We start from the raw sequence: 6030 nt of genomic DNA on the forward strand, positions 1-6030 counted from the left end.
GCATTCAGTGTCAATTCTGTAGCTTCCTGCAGTGCTGCAAGCAAGAGAATATACTGGCTTGTTTTGGGTGGATAGAAAATCTGTGACCACTCTGGGAAGTGCTTCTGTGAACCAGCATGGTGTTAAAATGAACTTCTGCCTAGCTGAGATGGTCTTACCATCACAACCCTTTCAGAAACGCTCTGTTAGAGTCCATCAGCAAATAAACCCCTCAAGCAATATATAAGAGACTTTTAAAGCAGACTCTCCACAAAACCTTGAACTACAGTTTTTCACAGCCTTGAACCTACATGTCATCAATTGCTTTATAAATGGAATGGGTATTTCACGCTAATAAATATTTCTAACTCATATGTAAATGCTGTTCTAATTTGATACCATTTTTACTTACTATACATACTTTAACTTGTGAACACAAGATCAGAAATTACTATCACGTCATTTACTATAATGTCTTTATCTTGGACCCATAAACTTTACTCCATGCTAAGCTAAGTAATTTACTTGATCAAAGTGTTGGCTGTACTTGACAGCTGTCACGAAATCCCTTAATATTCCTGCAGTTTGATGTCTTCTCCACTGCTTTATTGTCAGCACAGCAGTTTCCTTGCTGTCACCAGCAGATTTTTTTGCTTTCCTTGATTTTTAAGAAACTCTCTCAGACTGCTCTGTACAGCTTCAGTGCAATTCACGTGTGCCAGGCATTTCCCAAGCTGAAATGCACTGTGGTTTAAAGTCTCCACAGCCTTGGTGTTCAGTTACCAGTGAAATTACATTTAATTCCCAAGCTGTTTACAATTCGAACAAAAGGATTTCTCTGTACAGCACCCAAACCCGACAAAGTTACAAGCACTTAAGCCTTTTGCACAAAGATCAAATATAAAAAAAATCTTCCTCTTCATATTTCCTTTGGTTGCAGTCTTCTGCATACCATATAGCTTAGCTTCTATCTACAGAGCCTCTTTTCATGTATCACATAAGCTTCTACTGATAAGCTTGCTCTTTTAATCCTCTAAGGGTTCCATACAAATTCAGTCTTTTCCCTTCTAAACTTCTTAATTTCTTACTTATTCAGAAGATATTTCTACACTTGACTCCTTAAAGACTTGGAGATACATATATGGTTTTTTTTTTTCAGAATAGCTGTTGCGCTTTGTAAATTCCACTCTTCCCCATTTTCCTAAACCGGGTTTGACTGTATTCATAAGATGGCATAAGGTCTTGAAGGAGCACACTAAAAAATCTGCAGTTAACTAAGTGCCGATCTGATTTATAAACCCTGTGTCCATTAAAATCTGTTCCAAACATTTTGGCTAATCACTTTTCTATCAGATCAAGCAGAAGGTGCTTGTATCAGAATTCCTCAGACCACCCCACAGGTCCTTTTAGATCTCTTCCCACTTCTTGACTCCTGAGCTCACCGCACCTGGCTGCAGCTGCTCTTCTGCAAATCCAGGCTTGGACCACGCTCCTTTCCAGAGCCTCACCATAGTCAGCTCTCTTCCCACCACACTTTGCATCTGCTTTCACCTTGGATGCCCTCTCCTGGATCAGGCTCTTCTGTTTCCCCTTAGGCCTTCTCCTGAATCATAGGTATATACATTCTATAATCCTGGCATTGCCATGAAGCCAGAACCAAGCCTGGCACAGAGCCAGACTTGCTGTACGCAGCCTTCCCTGGAAACAGCTTAGTGCACTGAGGAACTCTTGAGGGTGAGTAGACAGGAGGGCAAAGCAATCTCTCCTGACAATCAGACAGCGAGGAGCTTTGCTGCATGGCTGCTGGCAGAGCATCTCAGTATCTGTGCTAAGCTGACCTGGAGTAATGCAGGAAACACACTCTGCACAGCTCATACTAGGGGACCATGTACGGCCGTGACAGCTCTAGTTCTGGCAGTGTGACCTGCTACAAGCTCCAGAACCTGGATCCTGTCCTAGAGAGGAATACAGATGTAATTCCCACCTGCATTGCAGCTTATTGCAGCCCCTTCCTATATTTATTTTACAGAAATACACACTTGTAAGGGTTGGAAAAGACCTCTGGAGAGTATCTATTCCAATTCCCTCTGCCAAGGCAGTCACCTAGAGCAGGTAACACAAGCACAAGTCCAAGTGAGTGAATGTCTCCAGAAAGGGAGATTCCACAACCTCCCTGGGCAGCCTGTTGCAGTGCCCTGCCACTCCCACTTTTTGTAAAAAAGTCGAGGTGCAACTTTATGTGTTTAAATTTATGGCTGTTGCTACTTGTCCTGTCACTGGGTACACTGGAAAGAGTCAGGGACCATCCTCTTGTCACCCATCTTGGGGATATTTATGTGTGTTAGTGAGATGCCTTCTCAATTTTTTTCTCCTTTCTAAACTAAACAGGCCCAGCTCCTGAAGCCTCTCCTCATCTGAGAGATGCTTCAGATATCCTTGTGGACACCCTATGTACCCTCTCCAACAGTTCCTTGTCTTTCCTGAACTTTGGAACTGAACATAATACTCCAGGTGTGGCCCCACTAGGGCCCAGTAGAGGAGGAGGACCACCCCTGTTGACCTGCTGGCCACACTTACCCAATACACCCCAGGATATTATTTGTCCTCCTGGCCGCAAGGGCACAGCTGGCTCATGGTCAGCTTGCCATCTACCAATATTTCCAGTTCTCTGCAGAGCTGCTCCCCAGTAGGTCAGCTCCAGCCTGTCCCAGGGTTATTCCTCCTCAGATGCAGGACCCACACTTCCCCTTGTTGAATTTCACTAATTTCTCTCTGTCCAACTTTCCAGTCAATTAAGATTCTGCTGAACAGCAGCCCAGCCTTCAGGTGTATTTGGAGCCATCCTTTCTCCACAAAGGAAAAGGAGCACACTATGGGGAGGAAACCTTTGAGAAAGACATGCCTTTTTTTTGCCTTGTTTGGTCCACCTTCATGCTGCACACATTTTGTAACATTCTCCTTTTATTTTACACACTAATTTAAAATACAGCCTTTAATAAACCCTTAGGTTCAGTATGTCTTTGCACAATACCCCCAAGCCTCTTTAGCCCTGCACGGTCAAATAAGATATAAGAAAAAGCTATCCATAAATGCCACTGCTGCTGCTAACAGGATTGGATGAGGTGGTATCACAACAAAATAACCAGAAAAGAACAGAAGATATGAGAAAAGAGAGAGAAATAAGGAAGAACCTGACTGTGCAAACCAAACGACAGCCATTCATAGCTGCCCATACACACATACTGCTCCAACCAAATGCTCTATGCAAAGGAAAGCTATCCCTCGCTATGAAAGACCTTGTATGGGACTCTGTCATGGACTACCTTCCTAGCACTGGCAGGGAAATGTAGCGGCTGCAGCTGGTGCTGGCACTTCCACAGCAGGTTCCCCTCAGGTACTTCGGTACCATCCAACAGCCATCTGCTCTCTCCCAGCCTTTCGGAAGCACGGACACAGCAGATCTCTCTCATGTGCTGCAGACCAAACTCAGCTCTGAGCCTGAGGGACTCCCCACCTTTTCCACAGACACACTGCAACTGCAGACACAAAAACTGAGCACTCAGGAAGGTTGTCCATGAATGGTTTCATAAATTGCCAGAGTCTCAGAGAAACAACAACCTGCTGCAGCACAGCACAGCATTTCTGTGGCTGCTGACACACCCTGTTAACCTGCTTGCGTGGCTGCTGCTGTGGAAGATGTGGGCATTGCCTGCTTTTCCACGAGTCAGCAACAATGCTGGCAAAGCAGCCACAACAATATACTGCACTATAAAGTACTGTTGAAAAAAACCTGCTAGCCTGGAAAAGGATGGGAGCTCACTAGTTTATACATTCCTGCCACAGGCTCTAAAAGTCAGAGATACCAAACTCCCTGTGCTCTGGCATGGCCCCCATTTTCAAAAGGAACATTTCCATTAGAATTTGTCCTCAGCCCTCATGTAAAGGGATAAATCTGCTTTTGTTAATAATGAGCACAGATATATATTTTTTCACAAGCTGATTTAATTTTATGCCTATGCCATGGTCTCTGGAAACTCATCTTACAGCTTGAAGCAATAAAGAAGCCTTGCCTAAACTATCTTTATACCATCTGCCAAGAGCACTTTGCAAAGATCTCTGTGGTGTTCTGGAGCCCAGATGAAGTCAACAGCACCCTGGATAAACATGAGGAATCTGATTTAGGGATCTCGGGAAAACAACACGGAAGATGCCAGACTGCAACCTTTAAAAATTATACTGGTAATTACAAAATTAGATTGCTAAAGAGAAACAGGCTGACAGCATACTGTCTACTGGTTGTGTGATTGCATTCAGTAATGAACAGTCTCTTCTAAAACCTGGAACAGATGGTACATACAGTATCACAGAAATAAGGAGCCCTCTGTGCACCGTCCTCTTCATAGCTTACATTGCTGTTAATATTTTCTATGTTTACTGCAGGCATAAAAATGTAACTAGCAAGTAATAAATCCTTTCATTTTCTGCACCTCTGTAAGGTCTTTGCAAACTTCAGTGGGACAAAAAGCCTAGTATTTCACTTTCTTTCCATTAAGAAAAATTCAAAAAGTTGCAGGTTTTCTTCCTTCTGGGTTCCCTCTGCCATAGTGGAGTTTAAAGTTTTGAAGTTCCTGTTTACCGAACACACACTGTTACTGATAGCGTCAGGCAGCGCTGCTGTTGGCTATTTTGCTCATTACTGACACAAGTCTATTCTGTGTAAGATGAACCCTTTATTGCTGTGCAGCTTCTTAATTAAATAAAATGTTAATTATATGAAATGTTGAACCGTGAAAACAATATTATGGAAAATGATCTATGTATCCTTTCAAGCTCTCATTCTGCCAGAGAAGCAACTGCAGAGAAAAAAGCAAACAATAAAACCAACAATTTGCATCTTAAAAGGAATGGGAAGCTGGAAAACATGGACGTTCTAGTTTTTGCCTAACAGCACATAAAATTTAACCTCAGCATAGCTGAAGTAAAATCCAACTCCTGAATTCAAATGAAATGCTTTCTCATTCTATGATCCTTTAACTTTCACTCCTTGCACATATACTTGCACTTCAGAGAGGGTGCAATCCTGCAGGACACTGGATGTGTAACCATGGAAACGCAGATGCCACGAAAATGAAAATGCAAAGGAGACTATATGGTAACTTCAGCTTGCAAGGCTGCTCTCAATTCTGGTCTTCATAGTTTTCACATTCTTGATCATGCAAGACTAACACTTTAAAAAAATAAAACGCTCAAGAAAAGAGTTACAATGCATGATCCCAAATAATTAATGCATGTGCACCAGTAATTACTTCTTCCCACAGTCACTACCAATATCTGTTTCTATAACCTGTACATCAACAGACAAGAATATTGCTCGAGTAAAAAAACATGTAATTAATTCAAACAAAGCTGAATTAACATTGTTCTTTTGTTTGTAATCTACTGTAAACTACTAAAACGAATCAGAAATGAGGACAGAAAGAAATCAGAGACTCTTCCTAGTCCCCAGCCCAGATGTCCATACTGCCTATGAAGTTGCACTCCCCCAAAACAACTGAGGTGCAAAGAAAATAGTGCAAAGTAAGACAGGTAGGCCTTTATCACATCACTTGGCTGAGGAACAGTTGGATTTGCTTCATTTTACTGAATGAGAGGAATTCTCCGAGGAGCAGGGGGGCAGAGAGTCACAAACTTCCCCAACCAGTATAACAAAAACAAGAGTTCCTCAGCAACGATGCTCAGCACCGCTAACAGTGCACCTTCAGAAATCTAGCGGCAATTTATGCCAACAGCGAATCCCATCAGAAAACTCCTTCCCGGGTGGGCTCCGGCTCCGGCTCCTGCCCCGCGGGCGGAGCAGCTCCATCGGCCCCGCCGCTGCGGGCTCTTAGCTGCCTAGAGGGAGATGAGGAAAAAATCACCCCAAACCACAGAGCTCAGAGGAACCAGCGGGCGATGGACGGCGTGTGCTGCCATGGATGAGCACGGCGGTAGGGAGCCCGCAATCCCCCGCCCGGACGGCGCAGACCCCGCAAAGGCGGCGGGGCAGCGGGA

This window comes from Chamaea fasciata, unplaced genomic scaffold (assembly GCF_029207755.1).
Source record: "Chamaea fasciata isolate MVZ Bird 193981 ecotype frontalis unplaced genomic scaffold, bChaFas1.0.hap1 SCAF_1, whole genome shotgun sequence".
NCBI classification, from domain to species: Eukaryota; Metazoa; Chordata; class Aves; order Passeriformes; family Sylviidae; genus Chamaea; species Chamaea fasciata.